Genomic DNA, 20248 nt, shown 5'->3' with positions numbered 1-20248 from the left:
ATGGACAGGTTGGCAGAAATTTATGTTCAGGAGATAGTTCACGTCCATGGTATGCCGATATCCCTAGTCTCAGACCGAGATCCTCGGTTTACTTCATGATTTTGGAAAAGTTTTTAGGAGGCTATAGGTACACAGTTAGCTTTTAGCATTACTTTCCATCCGTAGACAAATGGTCAGACTGAGAGGACGATTCAGACACTAGAGGATATGCTTCGTTCTTGTGTGCTTGATTTTGGAGGTAGTTGGATTCAATTTATGTCATTAGTTGAGTTTGCTTGCAATAACAGCTATCAGGCTAGCATCGGCATGGCACCTTACAAGGCATTATATGGCAGGATATGTCGTTCTCCTCTTTTCTGGGATAAAGTAGGTGAAAGGCAAGTTTTGGGTCCAGAGATAATACAACAGACGTCCGACAAGGTTTGATTAATTAGAGAAAGAATTAGTACAGCACAGAGTCAGCAGAAAAGTTACGTAGACACTCGCCGCCGCGAACTAGATTTTGTTGTGGGAGATCAAGTATTTTTGAAGATAGCTCCTCTGAAAGGAGTATGAGGTTTGGAAAGAATGGCAAGCTGAGCCCTTGGTATATTGGCCTTTTTGAGATACTAGAGAGAATAGGGTCAGTTGCCTATAGGCTAGCTTTGCCGCTAGTTTTGACTCGAATTCATGACGTGTTTCATGTTGCTATGTTAAGGAAATACGTCCCATAACCATCCCACATAATCAGCTATGCAGAGATAGAACTCAAGGATTCACTAACTTATGAAGAGACGCTAGTACAAATTTTAGATAGAAAGACACAAGAACTGCGTACTAAAGAAATTTAGCTAGTGAAGATTTTGTGGAGGAACCATGCTATGGAAGAAGCCTCATGGGAACTCGAGGATGAAATTAAAAAGAAATACCCACATTTGTTTTCAGAGTAATCAGGTAATGTTTCTTTTGCAGGTACATGTACTATTTAATTAGTAAGTAGTTTTTAATTTTATTTGTGTAATCGCCCTAAACATAAAATGTAACCACGGTATTCCTCCGCCATAAGTGAGGGCAGGTAATAAAATAAGTAGACCGTTTTGCCTTTAAAGAATGATGAGTTATATGAATAGTAAATTTCGAGAACGAAATTTCATAAGGAGGGGAGAATGTAACGACCCGAAGAATAATGGTATTTAAATAATAAAGAGGGAGGGAAATGAAAGCAAAATCAGAAGGAGGTAGCGGGCTTCATCTACGAATGCTTCGCATTCATTGACGACATTGCACTTTAAATATAATAACTCAGAAGATTTTTACACAGGGCCTCATCGACAAACACAGGGAGTTTGTCCACGAGCGCATAAGTAGGCCTCGTCGACGAGAAAATACCAAGAGAGGTTTTTGGGGCAGTCTGAAATTCATCAACGAGGGAGGAAGTTCGTCGATGAAATTCCTTAAAGACTCGTCGACGAGATGACGTGTCTCGTCGATGAATCCGGAGCTAAAAATTACCAGAACCCAGATTTTTCAGCAACATTTTGGCGCAAAAGACTCTTTCTCTCTCTAAAAATGACTCTCCCTCCTTCTCTTTTTGATTTCAGCCCCGTTTCTCCCCGGATCGAAGATTCGAGGCCACCACAACGGTCTTGGTGAAGTTCTCTGCAAGACTACTAAAACTGATCATTGGTGGAACTGGTTTGGAATTCATCCCGAATTTAAGGTAAGGTGTTTTATTCAGAATTAGCTTTCCCTACAGTTACAGGAAATGTTGTATGTAAAAAAATACTGATGTTTTGTTCTGGGGAATGTCGCTTTCAGGGTGTTGAGTGGAGAACCCTGTGGGTGTAGGGTCAGAGTTCAATGAGGGCTTTTCAGAAACTATGTAAGGGAAATATGCTATGCTAGGAAATTCATTTATGTTATCAAAAATTTTATACATTTATATATATGCATGTATACCAATTATGTAATAGAATATGAATTTTTAAAGTATGTGTGGCCGAAGTAGATATTACCTGATATGAAGTTTTGTACAGTTTTCAGTATAGCAAGCTATACAGATATAGTTAGATATTTTACAGATTTTTATATAGACAGAATATGTATACATATACAGTTTTACTTAGATGATCACACAGATAGATATTAAACAATATATAGATAGAACAGTATATATATGGTGTATATAGAAAGTCATGTTTTCCTAAATGTCATAACACTCAGAGAGTACAAACAAATTATACAAATAGAAAGTACAGACAGATTATACAGATAAAAAGTACAGACAGAGTATACAGTTATAGCATCAAGATGCTATAGATATTATAGAATTTACAGTATAGAGTTATGGTGTCATGGTTATTTTGGAAACATAATGAAAACAATATAAAGAGTATAGTATATATATATATGATATCAGATCCCTGTGAAAAGATTACAGACAGATATAGTACAGATACAGAATACAGAGCATGGTATCGTTGCTAATACAGATAAAGTGCAACCACATATCTCAGATAGTGTGTGGGTACCGTCAACCATGCTCGGAGAGTATGCAGCTCCCCAATTCGCTAGGTTAAGGAGGCCGATTTGATGAGGTAGCTGCCAGTACCGCGCCTAGGAGAGTATGCAGTTTGGCCGGGCTGAGGTAGTGTAGAATATAACGACTTACCTAGAGGGCCGACTAGGTTAAGTCCTGCCTACGAGCCGCACAACCCTGTCATGAGGGGTCAAATCATGACATACAAAGTTTCAGGGAAAAAACACAGTTATGTATATGTATACAGTTTTACAGCTTTTGTTGTATATAGTATGATATTAGCAGTATGAATGATAGAAAGTTCGAATGATACATATATTTTAAGCTACTACACATGTGATATACGTGTTTTGCCGATTTACCAGATCATGCAGTTTTAAATATTATTATTATAGTTTTACAACTCGGTCACCATACACTAGTAATGGCATATTTCCACTTACTGAGCCTCGTCTCACCCTATTATTTTACCATTTTTCAGGTGAGCTAGCTAGGCGAGCAGATCAGACTCGCAGATAGAGTGATTTCTTGATAGCCTTGGTTTTAGGGTGAGTTTGTGACTGGGTTTTGTATTTTTTGGGATAGATGATACTAGAGGGAGTTGTTTTCTATGACTATGGTCTGAATGTATTAAACTCTGGTATTGTATAGTATGTATGAATGTATGGTTTATGTTTCCGCTGCATAGGTATGAATATTGTATATAGGATTACCCCGGTGCCTGCTAAGGCCCGAGTTTCATAGCAAAGGGTATCAAAACAGTTAATATATATATATATATATATATATATATATATATTATGAAGAAAGGGAAAAAAAATGATATAATTTTGAGGTCATTACATGTATGATGTAATAGTCTTGTGATTTGAAAGTATTAGTGACTTGTAGGTTTTGAAAATGGTTTATTTATAGACGACATGCTGCTGAAAATTTGTTAAATTTTTCCTAAAAATAATCAAAGTCATATATATACCATATTTGCGAGAATGATTATAGTGTGCTGAATGTTAAAACATTTTTGAAAGGATGAGTGAAATTCAAATGAATTTTGAACTTCACCTTTAAATTTACTTTTGCATATGTTAAGTGAAAATTCTATCAATTCTGGTGGTGCTTGCTTGGGCATGTGGGGTTCCTCGGCTGGTAGAAGGCTGCTACAGCAGCTAAGAGGGCCAGGGTTGGGCTGTCTGCTGCTGGTTATTGGCGTGGAGTTGCAGAAGAGGGGTTGGCAGGAAGGTTGCAGCAGAGCCTGTTCGTGGCTGTGGAGGCTGGGAGCTGGTGTGGCGCTTGTGGGTGGTTGATAGGAGCAGAAGGTCTTCACGGGTTAGTGTCTCCGGGAAGAAGAAGAAGAAGAAGAAGAAGGAAAAGAAGAGATTTTTTTTTTTTTTTTTGGTCTTGGCCTGCCCGTGCCAGTAGCTCTCCTCGGCAACACAAACTCCGTCCCTGCCAGCCCTCTGCACAGCTGCTTCCAGCATCTTCTCTGCAACCTCTGCAGCAGAACCCCTTTCATCAACAGCCCCTCTTCCGGCAGACCATCGGAACCCAACGGCAACCCACAAGCTCTCTGCCCCGCCGCTGTTCGCCGTCGCCGTGCCCTGCTCCGGTCACCTTCTTCATAAAGGTAAATTTTTTATGTGATTATTAGGATGTATGTTAATTGTTATTATATATATATATATATATATATATATATTTAGATTTAAATGATTTATCATTATTCTATGTTGTTTCTATCATGGTTGTGGGTTATTATTCTATATATATGTAGTGGCTTGATTTAATATTTTCATTATTTTATACTGATATGTAATATTATAGTCTTTGTGTTTTCTTTATTTATTAGGTATATATTTTATCATTCGATATATGTTTGTTATTGTCTTATGGTATTAATTTTTGTAGGCTTATTGTGTATTTATTGTCTATGTGTTTTTGCATGTGGTATATTTAAGGGTTTTTATTTATGTCTAAATTTATTGTACATATTAAATAATATTATTATTGTTGGATTATTTTTTTTTAATACCCTATTACATGTCCATATTTATTGTTTGAATATTGGTGTAAAGTGTTTATGTTGTCATTGTATTTTCAATCATTGTAATATACTCATTTATTACTTAGGGTGTCTATGTTATTGTTATATATTATCTTGTGAGTTTTTATTTATTTTAGTGTATATTGTGTATTTAGAGTTTAAATTATTTCCATAATTATTGTCGTATGTCTTATCTGTTAATTCTAGGGTTTAAATCGCTTCCTATAATTTTTATTGTGTAATAGTTTCCATTATTGTATATATTGTATGTGTATTATAGGGTTTAATTTGTTTCCACATTGTTATTGTACATTAATTGTAAGGCTCTAATTATTTCCAAGCTATTATTATTATTATACATGTTACCTATTATATTTAGGGTTTTGATTGGTTTCCATGTTATTAACATTTTTATGGTTTATTTGCCTCTATATAGATTGATTATTAACTTTAGGGTTATGAGTGTTTCCATATTATTATCACATCTTAGCTTTAGGATTTGTTATGTTTCCAAATTATTAGTACATATTTTTTAGGATTCTTGATTTATTTCCATTTTATTGCACATTGAATTTCTTTTAGGGTTTGATTATTTCTATATCATTGTATATTTATTTTTAGGTTTGTCTAAATGCCATAATTTCGTCTTATTTGTTTCCATATTTGTTTATATTTAACTCTTAGGGTTTGATTCATTGTCATGTTTCCTTCATTGTTAATATCAGGGTTTTGTTAGTGTTATGTCAAAGTTTTGATTATTTATAATTAGGGCTTTTGCCGGTATTTGTTAGGATATATTATTATCATATTGTATAGTTATTAAAATTATGATATATATTAGTCTAGTAGTATTATTATGGTATAATATTAATATTTACGTGTTATATATATATATAAATATTAAAGTGGTATTATAATATTGTATTGGTATTTATGTGTTATTAATATTATGAGATATATATGTGTTATTATTATAGTAGTATTATTATTACAGATAATGTATTATCATTGTAATATATTAGGGCTATTATTATCACATATTTCTGGAATTTTCAACTATATCCTATGTTTATATTTTATATTGAGATATCCATTATTCCTAATATTTTGGTATTATTTTAGTAAGTATTTTTGTGTGGGTATATCCCTATGATTTTATTGCGGGGGTATGAGCTTTCGGGTATCACGTACCTTAAGTTCTGAGGAAATATATATGTATATATTATATTTATTTATTTATTTTTCATGTGTATTTATAAATTCATAAAAAGGAGTAATTTAAAGACTTATTAGATTAACTTAGGGATAATTTCAAATTAATTAGGTACCGTTCGTAAGAACGAGCGCGTAGGGGGTGCTTGTACCTTCCCCTCGCGTAACCGAACTCCCGAACCTAACTCTGGTAACGTAGACCCATTCTACCTCTAACGGGGTAGTAATCATGTATTCTAACCACACTAAAAGGTTAGTGGCGACTCCGACATTCCAATATTTTCCTTGAAAGTTAAAATTGATTTTTATTTCGCCGCCAGGGGCACACGCGCTCCGGGGACGTCGCGACATTGATTATATGAAGGTCTTGTGCACTCATAAAATTCATTACTGGTTGGATTATTGTGAACTGTTTAGTGTAAACAATCAGGTTTGGAGCATATCTCTATGGAAAATGTCCTATTTACAGAAGAAATGCTGTCAAAATTTTTTTAAACTGATAAAACTTAACTATCATTTTTTTTAACTATGTCCGATTATTTTGCTATAAAGATCATTGATACTTAATAGTACGTATAAATATATGTTCAAAAATCATATACTAATTTTTTCTTTTATAATTCTTGATTTGTGGGGTTTGCAGTTGGCACAACATCAACTCAATGCCATGCACTGTCGGATGCAGCTTTTGATTATTGTTTTGTATTTTTCTTGTTATCTGATTAGATGAAATTTTTGTATTTCAATTTGAATTTGTATAATGTATTTATATTTGTATTTGAATTTGAGTTTGAATTTTTTTTGTTAGTTGAACAGAGGGGATTTATGTATTTTAATTGAATTTGTATAATGTATTTGTATTTGTATTTTAATTTGAATTATAATTTTAAATAATTTATGAATTTTTTAGTAATTATGGTTTAATGTTATGTATGCGAAAATATAATTATAGATTTTTATAGGAATTAATAATTAAAAAAATTATTTATTCTAAATTATTAGTGATGATTTTAAAATCGTCACTTATAATTGTTGTCTGTATTAGTGAATGTTTCAAAACCGTCACTAATAGTACAGTATTAGTGACAAATTTTACAAGCGTCACTAATAGTAGAGTATTAGTGATGGTTTTAAATTCTTCACTAATAGTATGTTATTAGTGACGGTTTTAAAATTCGTCACTAATATTGTACTATTAGTGACTATTTTGAAATCTTCACTAATACTTTACTGTTAATGACGGTTTTGGAATTCGTCACCAATACTCTACTATTAGTGATATTTTTTAGCCAAACCAATGTAGAATCTATAGTGACGGTATTAGGGTTTTAGTGATGGCCATAAACCGTCACTAATACTCTATTATTAGTGACGCTTTTAAAATTTGTCACTAATAATTATTAGTAACGGTAGGTATAAAAACTAATTCAAAACTGTCACTAATACTTATAAAATCGTCACTAATACTATTAGTGAAGATTTTGTGATTATTAGCGACGATTTTTATCCTTCACTAATAACCTTATTTTTTGTAGTGACTATCCCTCCTTTAATAGGCGAAAAGACTCTCTCTTTTAGTAGGCAGAGATGCCTTTTACAAACCCTCCTTCAATAGGCGGAGTTGCCTATCTCCTTTACGTAAGTGGAGTTACCTCTCTCCTTTGCTTGAGCGGAGAACCCCACTCCTTCACTAGGCAGAGTCGCCTCTCTCCTTTCCTTATGTGGAGTTACCTCTCAAGCGAAAACATTCTTCCGCTTGTTACAAATAAATAATCAATAACAAGAATTGTACAATAGGAACACTGCAAAAAATCAGGGTATTAGTGACGGATTTAAAATAATTGCTATATGTACCGTTACTGCTTACTTTTAGTGACGAATTAAAAATTTCGTCACTAATAATGGTGTATTAGTGACGGATCATAACCGTCACTAAAACTCTAATACCGTCACTATAAATTCAAGAACAGTTCAACTCAAATTCGTCACTAATACTAGGCATTAGTGAATGATTCAAATTCGTGACTAATAGTAGGGCATTAGTGACGGATTCAAATTCATGACTAATAGTAGGATATTAGTGATTAATAATTAAAAAAATTAAAAAACTTTTAATACTAATTTTTTTAATCATCAATTCCTATATATCTGTAATTACATTTTCGAATACATAAATCGAAACCATAATTACTACAAAATTCCTAAATCATTCAAAATTTCGAATTCAAATACAAATTCAATTAAAATAAAGAAATAACATATGTTCAGATAAAAAAAAAATCAAAATATTCAAAATTCAAATACAAATACTAGTACAAATTCAAATTAAAATACAAAAATTCTATTTGTTCAAATAACAATAAAAATTACAAAGAAATAGTCAAAAGTTGCATCTAACGTCGACTGCAGTGCATGCATGCATGACATCGTGTTGATGTTATGACAGCCGTGAACCCTACAAATTAAGAGTCATTAAAAAAAATTAATATACAAATGGAGAGCTGACGCTCAGTATAATCAGGAAAAATAATTATGTGATATAACAAATTCGCAAAGATTTCATAATCATGCATATTACACAATTTGTACGGTAGTAATATCAATAATGAAAAAAATAATGTTAATATTTAAAGTTAAACACTGAGTTCACATATTTCCATTGAGTTGCACACTTAATGGGTAGCCTATAAATTCGAAGGGACGAAAGGGTCTTTGAATAATCATAAGAAGATACACACACAACTATACTTGCAACTACTTATATATATATTATGTGTAATTACCTTTTAATTTTTTGAAAGGTAAAACCGAGTGAATTCATTAATAAACAAAGCTCAAGTCAGAGGCCTGAGGATACAAAAGTGCAGAAAGACCCAAAACAGGAAACCAACAAGGCAACAAAAATAGTGAGCACCCAACAAATCAACATAAAAACTAAAGAGAACACTAATAATAGAAAATGCCAAAGCTACTGAATCAGCCACCGAGAATTTGATAATGTTCATTAACCATACGTGTAATTTTCATCTTAAGATTGAGACACCTAATTTAGTTATAGAGGTTGTTTTATCTTCTTTTTTTTTTTTTTTATAGTGTTAAAAGTCTTTTAGGCATGTTTAGTCATGAAAATTAGTTTATAATTTTTTTCTATGATGGTGTTTAAGCCCTTTCAAATAGTTGATTAATTTTTTAGGACATGAGGTTAGTCTGTCCTTCTACCTTAATCTCCAATTAAATAAATTTATGTCTAATATTTGAGTCCTCTGTTGCCCTTTTGATAAGCTTAGGTGCTTACGAGCAGGTTTTAATTACATCTTTAAAATTTTCATTAATTAATTATTTAATTTGTATTCTTCTTAATCAGTTTGTCATCCTAAAAAATAAAACAGTTTTTGGAGAAATCAGATAAGTTGAATAGAAGGGAAAATGTGCATATGACTTAAAATAGGAGTTCATTACATGCTCCTCCTTTGAGATAGATGCATTTTGAAAAGTTTTGAAGGGAATTGAGAAAAATGAAAGGGAATGAAAGAATAAGTTACTCATAATTTAGGAGAAAATGATATTCAAGGAAGAACAAGGATTTACTTGAAGATCAAAAGATTAGAGTTTTAAGGATGTCTCTTTGTAAGTATTTCATGTAAACTTCAATATAAATTGAATTGAAGCTCTTATAAATAAAAAGAAACTAAGAAACACATTTTTCAAAGACCTTAAAATATGTTTTTAAATCAAAGTAACAAAGGTCTCAAAAGAAGAAAAGTTTTCAAAATAAATAAAGAAAATTATGAGAGTCATGCGACTGCCCAACATAGGCAGTCGACTGACTATATGTCTAGAATTAAACTTGGGAGGCAGTAGGGTTCTAGGTGACTACCTGAACCTTGTCAGGTGCCTGGGTGGTCAAGCCAGGCGACTGCCAATCTCTTGGTTGTTTTTTTTTTCACTATGGCAGGCAACTGTCAGGCCGTGGCAGATGACTGCCACTCGAACAGACTTTTAAAAATTCAATGGGAAGATTTTTTAAATAGATTTCTTGGGCACTACTCTTTTGGAAAACTTGATGTTTACTCCTTAACAAGGCTCCCCCTCATAGTATGCATAAATAAAAAGAGTAAGCACTCTATGTCTCAATATAAGCATATTCAAATGAAGACTTCTAGAACTTTTCGAGTTTAAAACTCTTTGAGCTTAGTTCAGTTTGCATTTAGCTTTGAAAATGACATTTAAACAAATTTTCAGTTATTATGAGTCATATGCTACAAGTGTATGGCAAAGCTCAGAGACTTGACTCCTAAGTATCGATTTGCTACTTATGATTATTGTGAGCCAAAAACAAGTCATTTATGCTTTAAACACTTGTTACACAGTAAACTCTAAGCTAAACTTTTAAGCCAAAAGTTGGGTGAGCATATCAAGGATGAAAAGTTAAGAATTTTTCTAAATAATCTCCCCCATTTGACATCATCAAAAAGTGTGAGGAACAAGAATAATCATTTGCTTCAAAAACTCCCCCTTTTGACATTAAAACTAGCTCAGACAAAATGAATCACTTATACTTATTATATATCAATTCAATTGAGTACTCAATACCAGTATAAGCAACCATTTGAATCCTTAGTAAATTCTAGAGCATAATACTGTGCCAAATGGTGTCCATGAACCATTTTTTTATGAAGCCAAATAAGTTATATATAATTTGCATCATTTTTAGGAAAGGCTCAACAACCAAGACATAATGAGTTTCATGCATATGCATCACAACACTTTTAAGACAATTTCTCCTAGGATGAAGCTTAAGTTTCCATGAATGTTCTCATGCATGCATTTATGCAATTTATATTAACAATGAAGTTTATTTACTCATTCATCATTTATCATCCTACATAATACCACTCAATCAACAAACAACAACCTAATAACAACTGCTCAGCATGCAATTTTCATTGTGACTATATCCATTCATCAATTAGCATGCAACATCCTAATGTCAACTACTCAACATGCAGTTCCCAATACATCATTAACTTGTTAGCACACAATCAACTGCCTATTGTCATTCAGTTGCCTGCATATGATGATCCAACAAACATGCATTATCCAGTAGTCAATCAGCATGCAATTATTTATCCAGCATGCAAAAGATCCATCAAGCATGTATTAGTTCACATAACAGTCTGCATCTAGCATGTAGAAGCTTTTGAATCAATATTCAATAATGATAATATGTACGTAATAGTCTGCATCTAGCATGCAGAAGCTTTTCCTATATTTATCCAACTAGTATGCATGGGCTAACATGGCTAGTTAATCAGCATGTAGTTCTCAATAGGCAATATTCATTGGTGATAATCCATCATTGCCATTCCCATGAAATTTTCAACAGAGAATAATATAATAGTAGTAACAACAATTTTTTTCCAAAAAGAAGCAAACATTATATACAATAATAGTGAATTGTTTATTAACAACATTCAAATAGTAACAGCTCCCCTTCAATATCAACTGTCCCCTAATCATCATCTTTTTCCGATGAGCTATTTTCATCCTCAGATAAGCTTTCTTCCATAGGTTTTTTTCCTTTGGAAGAAGAAGAGTCTTCAAAACTGTTAAATTTGTCGTTGATGATTTAAAAATCCATTTTCCTGGATTCATTGAGCGTATTAATATCCTCACGAATTGTACTGAATTTATAGTCCACGTCATGTCAGAATTTGTTGAGTGTTTTGAAAATTATTGACATGGAGGCAAGGAGTTCAAGAGGAATTTGTGCGGCTTGTCCAGCCACCTATGGCTCATCATGGGGTTCATTCACAGGCTCATTAAGAGGCAAAATATTTTGAGGGGTGAAGTCTTGTTCCATGACCCAAGTGTTTCCTATATTTAGACATTCAAAAGTTTCTAAATTTATATCAAAGGTGTCCACAGTGGTTTAAGCAGTGAATCTATGTAGTTTGTCAAGAACTTGGGAAAAGCAAGCATTTTCATTTTGGTCTAGGTTTGCATAGAATAAGCGAACTAGAAGGGGAAAAATGCCCTCAGGCTAAGAGACTAGGAAACAATCCCAACTTGGAAATCTAAACATTTCACAAATGTTTGGAAAGTATTCATTCAAGAAAGTTATGTCAAGAACTTTACCTAAGATAGGTTCAAGAGCTCGAAGCTTCTTGTGGTAGAGTTTCTTGACCCTAAATAATGCAAACCAGTGGCTGGAGCTTTCTCCTTCATCGTGGCCGGTGGATTTTCTCTTGTGTCCCATGCTTTTCCTTTTTGGCATGGTTTAGAGACGAGATGGAGGAGGAAGATTTGTGTATTTCAAAGGAGAAATGGGCTAAGATTGAGAGGAGAACGTAGATCTAGGGTTTTTAGAGGAAAGGATAGAGTTTGAGAGCAACAAGGTATGATCGTGGTCCTAGTTTTGGGGCAGTAGTTAGATAGTGACGTAGGTTAAACTAGTATGAGTATTCATTAATCATTGAAAAATTTTCTATATTATAACACAAACAAAATCATAAAATACTTTTGCACAAGTACTATGTTAAGCTATAAGTACCATACATACCTTCTAATCATAGGAGCCATCGCATCATCTGGTCTAGATTGGCGCATCATTTCCTCGAAATGCGCTTGCCTTTCCATCATGGCTTGCAGCTGGGCTTGAACGGTGGAGACCGTCTCTTTCAATTACATGTTCCCCATTTCCACCATCTGCATCCATCGAGCCATCTCCTACTCACAATACCCGGCTTCTCGACACTCTCGTTCTATGTCTGCATGAGCCGCCACACCCATGGATGATGATGTTGTTGGGGCGATGTATAAACTTCCAAGACCTTTCACCCAGCACCCCACTCGTTGCCCAAGCACCTGGGAAGTGATCTCGAAATCTGTCATGTGCTGACTTCCCTCTGAAACAGGTGCATCCCTCAGCTCGACCATCCGTGCCTAATTTCAGTCATGAAAATGATAAAAGGGAATAAGTAAGACTACAAATTTGATGTTTTGAATTAAGTAATAAACTAAATCTTTTGTTTCACTTACATGTCTGTCCTACGCACCCTCACACCACTCCTCCGATCATCGTTGGCGTGTTCTCTGATAAAGATCTAGCAGCAGCTCCTCTCCGCTAGTTTCAGGATCATGCTACATTATCATATAAGATATCATTAGTATTATGTCATGTAATGGTTAGATAGTTTTATATATAGTAATTACTTGTCAATGATTTACGAATAACCTCGATCCACCGCAATATGTCGTAGGGAGTTTGCTGTGGTTCGCAGCATTTGTTTCACATATAGCCTACAAGGAAGATGTAGTGATGGTTTATTAGCGACATCATTGTGAAAAATTAGTGACTATAATACAAACACATCACCTGATAGCGTGGATCGTAGAAATGGAAACACACCACCTCCCAATCCTCTTGGGATATCTTATCGTATGGTTGCGCTTCTGCTTCATCTTTTATCGCTCAAAAATGCTTGCGCATTTTCAAGTGATAGCTCTTAAATTTATTGCACAATTAGACGTCAACCGCCCTCCTCACATGGTCATCCTAGAGGATATCCATATCGAACTCCTCCTGCATATATAGGTAATACAATTACAATGTTAGACAGTTGTTAATTGGCTAGTATATTAAAAGTAAAAAAAACATTTAATTTAAAAGAACTTTATAGGGTTTGGGATTACTTACCATGTGCATGTAAAGAACAATGCGCTGCTCCTGAGTCACCTGCGGCCAGTTGAAGGCCGTGACTGGAGCATACTATCAGCATATAAAGTCGAGCTCCCTCATCCACGCGGTGCACCAATTGTTCAGCGGGGCGGTGTATCCTGGAGGAATGTCGATCTGAATCCCCTGTTTTTTCCTCTCCAGGTGCTTCTTCAGCAACATGTTCTTCGCTGCACCACGGCCTGACCTGACCGTGGACATAGATGCTGAAAGTAGAGTAAAATTAAGAACAACATTATAATCATACACATGAATAACTATCATCAATAGTTGAAATGTAAATAAATTAACCGTATCCATACCAACACTGCTCATCACGATCAGCAACTCACCCTACGTATCAGTCACATAGGTGGTATCCATGTCTAGCTGAGGTGCCAATGGCTCAGACAATGGTGCCGTCGCATCAGGACCGATGGGTTCCGCCGGTCTCGAGGATGTCAGATCATCCTCATACGATGTAGTCGTGTGCTTGAAAGGAAGTCTCCAACATCGACCTCCTGGTGTCATATATGCAAATTATTAGACAAGTAAATATAAGAAGTACAAATATTAGATAGATGCATAATACATATATTTTAAGTTATTTACACATATCTGATATATAATGACAAACATAACATGCTTACCCCCCTATACGTCCTCAATATCGGTATCATCCTCACTTTCTAAAGTGTCTTCCTCTTCACTACAGTACTCGACCCCTGTTTCATCTTCCCCATCAGTTTCCTCATCGTCGATGAAGTGAACGTCTACAGAAAGTTCAATTGTAATGTCAGCAGTCCCTACATGTTCTGTCGTGGCACCATCCCTATGCAATGGTATAGGATCGATGCCTTCTTCTACAACATTTAAAGCAGATTACGCTGCTGCACTGACAGATGGCTCATCTTCTTGGAATGCAGTCTCACTGGCACTCATCTCCTCATATGCAACTTCTGTAATAGCGTACAAACTTCAGGGAGGAATCTTTTGGGCTACATGTCATTCACCCTTCAATTTGGTGTCTTTAAGGTAAAACACTTGTTCTTCCTGCATCGCAAGTACGAAAGGGTCATTTTGATACCAGGTCTTGCTAAAATTGACACTGGTAAAGTAGGGCATCGATGTTTATCTCAGTCTTTTTATTGTCGATGTCACACCAGGTACACTTGAACAAGTGGACGTGTCTGTTGGCTCCATAGCTAAGCTCTATAATGTCGTCCAGCACACCAAAGTAGTCAAGTTCTTCATCTCCTTCTGTGCCTAGCACCACAACCCCATAATTTTGGGTTCTTCTATGTAGTTTGAGGGACTTTGTATGAAATCGTAACTCGTTGACAATGTAACCACTGTAGCGGTTAACTCGTTGATCGGGGCCACATGCCAACGCGTACAAATCTTTACTTTTTGTTGGTTCCTTATTGCAATACATGACTTTCATCTATTAAATAAGCAGGAGTTTAGAAGAATAAACCATCAATAGTGAAAACATACATTGCTTCTCACTCAAGCAGTATTTGTTACTTACACGACTCCCAAACCAATTGATAAATTCCTTCTTATGTCTTTCGTCAACATCCGGTTCATTTTGGGTCAGAAGTTCAGCTTTATGTTCGCTATATGCAACAGTAGTACATGTTAATGTCAACTAAGTATATAATTATGCATATGTAAATACAATGCAAAGTAAGGAGTTTGGAACCACGTACTTGATATATGGAATAGTTTCATCACAATTATTGAGGACATAAAAATAAACCTTTTGTAGCTCGTCCATATCAATGAAATCATAAACTCGTGCACTAAGAGGCCGAACATTTTCTCAAAATATAGAGCTCTTGGGTTCTTCATCTTCGGCATTAATAGCATGAACATCTGCATTTCGCTCCACACGAGTGAACATTGTGTCAATATCATGTAGATACATTGAGCAAAATATAAGACATTCACTATCAATGTATGCCTCAATGATTGAACCTTACGGCCGTGCCTTATTGCACACGTACCTCTTCAAAGTGGATAAAAACCTGTGCATTTTATGTAGCATTATAGACTTGTAGACACAATAAAAAAAATAAATAAAAAAAAAAAAAGGAAATCACGTGACCATTATACAAGGACCTTTGAAGAATGTTGGCGGAAATATTTTCTCCAGCTTGCATAGTATGATCACAATGTCATCCTCTAACCGTTCAAGTACGTTTATGCTTAATTTTTTGGAGCACAACTGTCGAGAAAAGATTCCTAACTCAATTAGCACTGAGCGAACATCTTTAGTTAAGTGTCCACAAAGGAAAACAGGTAAAACCCATTGTAGAAGGACATGACAGTCATGACTTTTCATTCCTAGCATCTTCCCTTCCTTCATGTTTATGCATCGAGCTACGTTCGATGCAATCCATCAGGGAACTTCACTGATTTCAACCATTTGAAGAATTTATTCTTCTCATCCTTCGAAAATGTGTGATAAGCTGATGGCATGAGAATTTTGTCCCCATCACGAAACAAGTGCAACTTAAGCCATATTCTCATATCTTCCATATCCCGGCAAGCATTTGCGGTGTCCTTTTTCTTCCCATTTATATCAAGCAATGTACCAATGACATTCTCACAAATGTTCTTTTCGATGTGCATGACATCCAAGTTGTGGAGTAGTAGAAGATCTTTCCAGTATGACAACTTGAAGAAGATGCTTCTCTTTGTCTAATTCAACTCCCACTCAGCATGTTTTCTTTTTCTATTGGTCGGTGGTTTCCAAATTTCACATCTCCGATCAACCTTAACTGGTTTAATATCTCTTCCCCACTTAGTCGCTTTGGCTGCGACCTTCGTTTAGGTTTTCCATTGAAGCTTCTAACACCACGAGTCCTCCAAGGATGTCCAATTCGTAGAAAACGATGATGACACATAAAGCATAACTTGTGGCCATGCTTCAAGGATAAGGACCCAACATCCTTATTACATACTAGGCATGCTAAGCAACCTTTTGTGCTCCAACCTGACAAGTTGCCGTAAGCGGGGAAATCATTAATTGTCCATAAGATTGCAGCATGCATCCGACATGTTGTCTTGGTTTCCACATCGAATGTCTCCACTCCTTTTTTCCATAATTCTTTCAACTCGTCAATTAATGGGCGCAGGTAAACATCACTATCATTACTAGGTGCCCTCGGTCCGGGAATGAATAGAGACATATAAATGAAAGGTTCTTTCATACATTGCCATGGCAGCATATTGTATGGCTTCATCATAACTGGCCACATGTTATACGGGTTGATCATGTTACCAAAAGGATTGAACCCATCTGAAGTAAGGCCAAGTCTGATATTGTGAGAATCACTAGCAAACCACGAATGCATTTTATCAAAATTGGCCCAAGCTTCGGAGTCCACTAGATGGCTAAGGGTGTTTCCATCTTAAAGATATTTCTCTTGATGTAACCGAGACCCAATTCACGCATGTATGTCTTCACCTCATAAAAATACTTGGGAAGTGTTTCACCATCAGGCAGTGCTACCTTAATGAGGCTTAAATGCATATTGAATACACTCTAAGATAACCCATGCATTGTCCTTGCATGAAGCAACTTTATCAGAAATTCTAATTTTGAGAACTTTTTATAATTTGGATATAGGGGCACCTGTGCATCCCTCATGAGATTAGCAAATGGTTTACCGAGTCCATTCAACATACTAGCATCGCAAGGTACAGTACCTGCTGAAGTAGATTCATCACCAATATGCGACACAGGCACATCACTCATGTCATTGCAATCCCCCTTTGCAAGTCACCAACATTTCAATTACCCCTTCCGAACAGGTATCACCACCTACTATATTTGCCCCCTCATCTTCATCATTATCATCATCGCTCTGAATTGCGTAATTTTCATTGTGGAACACCTATGTTGTGTACCTTTTCTCCATTCCAAAGTCTAATAAATGTGAATGGACCAAATCAATGTGTTTGAATGTTATGTTCTGGCATTTTTTGCAAGGACACCTTATTCTATTGGCTTTGTCTACACAACGACGCGCGAACTCTATGAAATCATGTACCCCTTTCACGTATTCTGGTAAAAACCTACACCGAGCTTTCATCCAACTCTTATCCATGTTCATTAATTACCCTATAACATGATCAAGTAAATGGTGTTCATTACATTCTCATAATGTTTATAATGCATGCATCGTGAATCTTATAATCAACCATCATACTCTAAAGGGTACGAATCATATCCTATTCAAGAATGTTGCATTTACATTGCAATCAATCGCTCAAATTCCTTCGTCGTAGTCGTTATAAATTTCTGCAGCATCTCTCCATGTCTCTCCAAGTATACGAGATGGGGGAAGTGAACATGTTGCTATTTTTCCATCACTAACAAATTGTCACGACACCCCACTATGCACCCAGAGAACACAAGTAGAGACGCGGTTGAAACATATAATGACAATTGACAAAACGTGAATGATAACAAGAATGTAAATACAACTTCCTAAACTATCCACATTGGACAATCCAATAATGGTTGAAATACGAACATTACTAATCTTAAGTGAAACAAATAATTAACATGTTCAAATGATTATTAGTCAACATAGTATGACTAAAAATCAATTGAAATATAACAATTGTTTTGTCTCACATGTACAATTAGGTATGAACGTATAATAACCGTTCTTGGACGGGTCTAAGCTTCAATGAATACATGAAATGACAGTAATTAATTTGGCATTTTACTTCATATGATATTTAGTTCTTGACCTTTCACTGTACACTTAAGATTGTTGTTCTTAGCCAAGTCTTTTTGATTTTCAATTATAAGCCTAAGATCGTCTCTTTTCTTACGAATTTCAACATGTGAGAGCCGCGAGTTAGAATGACTTTAAGTTTTAACTGATCATGCATACATTTCTTTATACATAGTTTTATTATGGACAAACTTTAACGAAAATTAAAACATGTATATAATATGTATTAAACATATGTATTAAAACTAAGTCAAGTTAAAAAAAAGTTAATAATAAGTCAAGCAATGTTGAGTTGTACATTGAGTCGAACCTGAATAACTCACGAGCTCATCAAGGAGTTACGAAGCAAACATCAAAAGACCAGATGATCAAAGAGTTATGAAGCAAACATCAAAAGATGAAGCCGGCTGCATCATCTACTTTTTTTTTTATAGAATTGATAATTTCTTACAAAAAGCCTAAATTTCTTACAACAATTAAGAAAATGATCCATAGCATTTTTATCATACGAATAGAAATAGCGCCACTTTTGCACAATGTTTTGCTTGAAAAAATATTGTGTTGTGTGAAATTGTGAATATATTTTTCGTACGTAGCATGTGTTTTGAACTATATTATCTAGATTAAGCCATTGATTGGGCTGCTCTTGCTCTCTTGATCAACCCAAATTTCACTCTCATGTAAGGATTCCCATTTTTGCTACCATTGTTGTTCTCTTGGTAATACCAAAATTAATTACTTGTAGTTTGAATATATATATATATATATATATATATATATTTAAAAGCTTGCAATCTAAATATTAATTCATTGGTAAAAGCAGGAATAACTGAACCACAATTGCCCTCCACATTATCAATTTTCCAAAAAAAAAAAAAAACCTTTAGACAAAAGAATGGAGGCATTGGATTTAAAATCTCATAATAAAATTAGGTAAAAAATAATAATTAAAACTTGACCTAGAAAAAAAAAAAGGACTGAACCGCAACTTATAAAAAATAAACTAAAAAAAAAATAGAATAGTAAATTAAATTAAAAAACCATACCTGACTGGAAGGTTGCAGCGGGGGTTGGGAGGCAGAAGTGGGTAGCGGCGGCGGCGGCTGCAGTTGCGGCTTCGAGGACAGGGAGACGAGCGCACGAGTGGGAAGAAGGAAGGTGTAGGTGGTGAAGAAGGAAGGTGGGAAAGGAGGAAAGAAGGGGGGAGGGGGATCAAGGAGGGAGGTTCGGGAGATCAGCAGGGACGAGCGCAGAGCGAGGCGGGAAAATTTTAGGAAATGAGGGAAGAGAAGGAAGAAGATTGGGACAAAAGTTATAAAAGAAGTATTGGTGATGAATCTTTAAATTCGTCACTAATACTCTGAACTAAAATTTTTTTATTTTTTTAAATAAAAGAATTATTAGTTATGGTTCCCAAATCCGTCACTAATAAGGGGTTAATAGTGACGAATCTTCAAATTCGTCACTAATACTCTGAACTAATTTTTTTATTATTTTTTTTTAAATAAAAGAAGTATAAGTGACGGTTCCCAAATCCGTCACTAATAAAGGCTAATACTGACGAATTTGAAGATTCGTCACTAATACTCTAAATTATATTTTTTTTATTTTTTAAATAAAAAAAGTATTAGTGACGGTTCACAAATTTATCACCAATAAGGGGTTAATAGTAACGAATCTTCAAATTCGTCACTAATTCTCTGAACTAAATTTGTTTTCATTTTTTTTAAATAAAGGAAGTATTAGTGACGGTTCCCAAATCCGTCACTAATAAATGGCTAATAGTGGCGAATTTGAATATTCGTCACTAATACTCTGAACTACATTTTTTTTTTTAAATAAATGAAGTATTAGTGACTGTTCTCAAATCCGTCACTAATAAAGACTAATAGTGACGAATTTGAATATTCGTCACTAATATTTTGAAATATATATTTTTTTAATAAAAGAAATATTAGTGACGGTTCACAAATCTGTCACTAATAAGGGGTTAATAGTAACGA

The sequence above is a fragment of the Malania oleifera genome, chromosome 10 (genome assembly GCF_029873635.1).
Source record: "Malania oleifera isolate guangnan ecotype guangnan chromosome 10, ASM2987363v1, whole genome shotgun sequence".
Lineage (NCBI taxonomy): Eukaryota > Viridiplantae > Streptophyta > Magnoliopsida > Santalales > Ximeniaceae > Malania > Malania oleifera.
Note: the sequence above shows the minus strand (reverse complement) of the source record.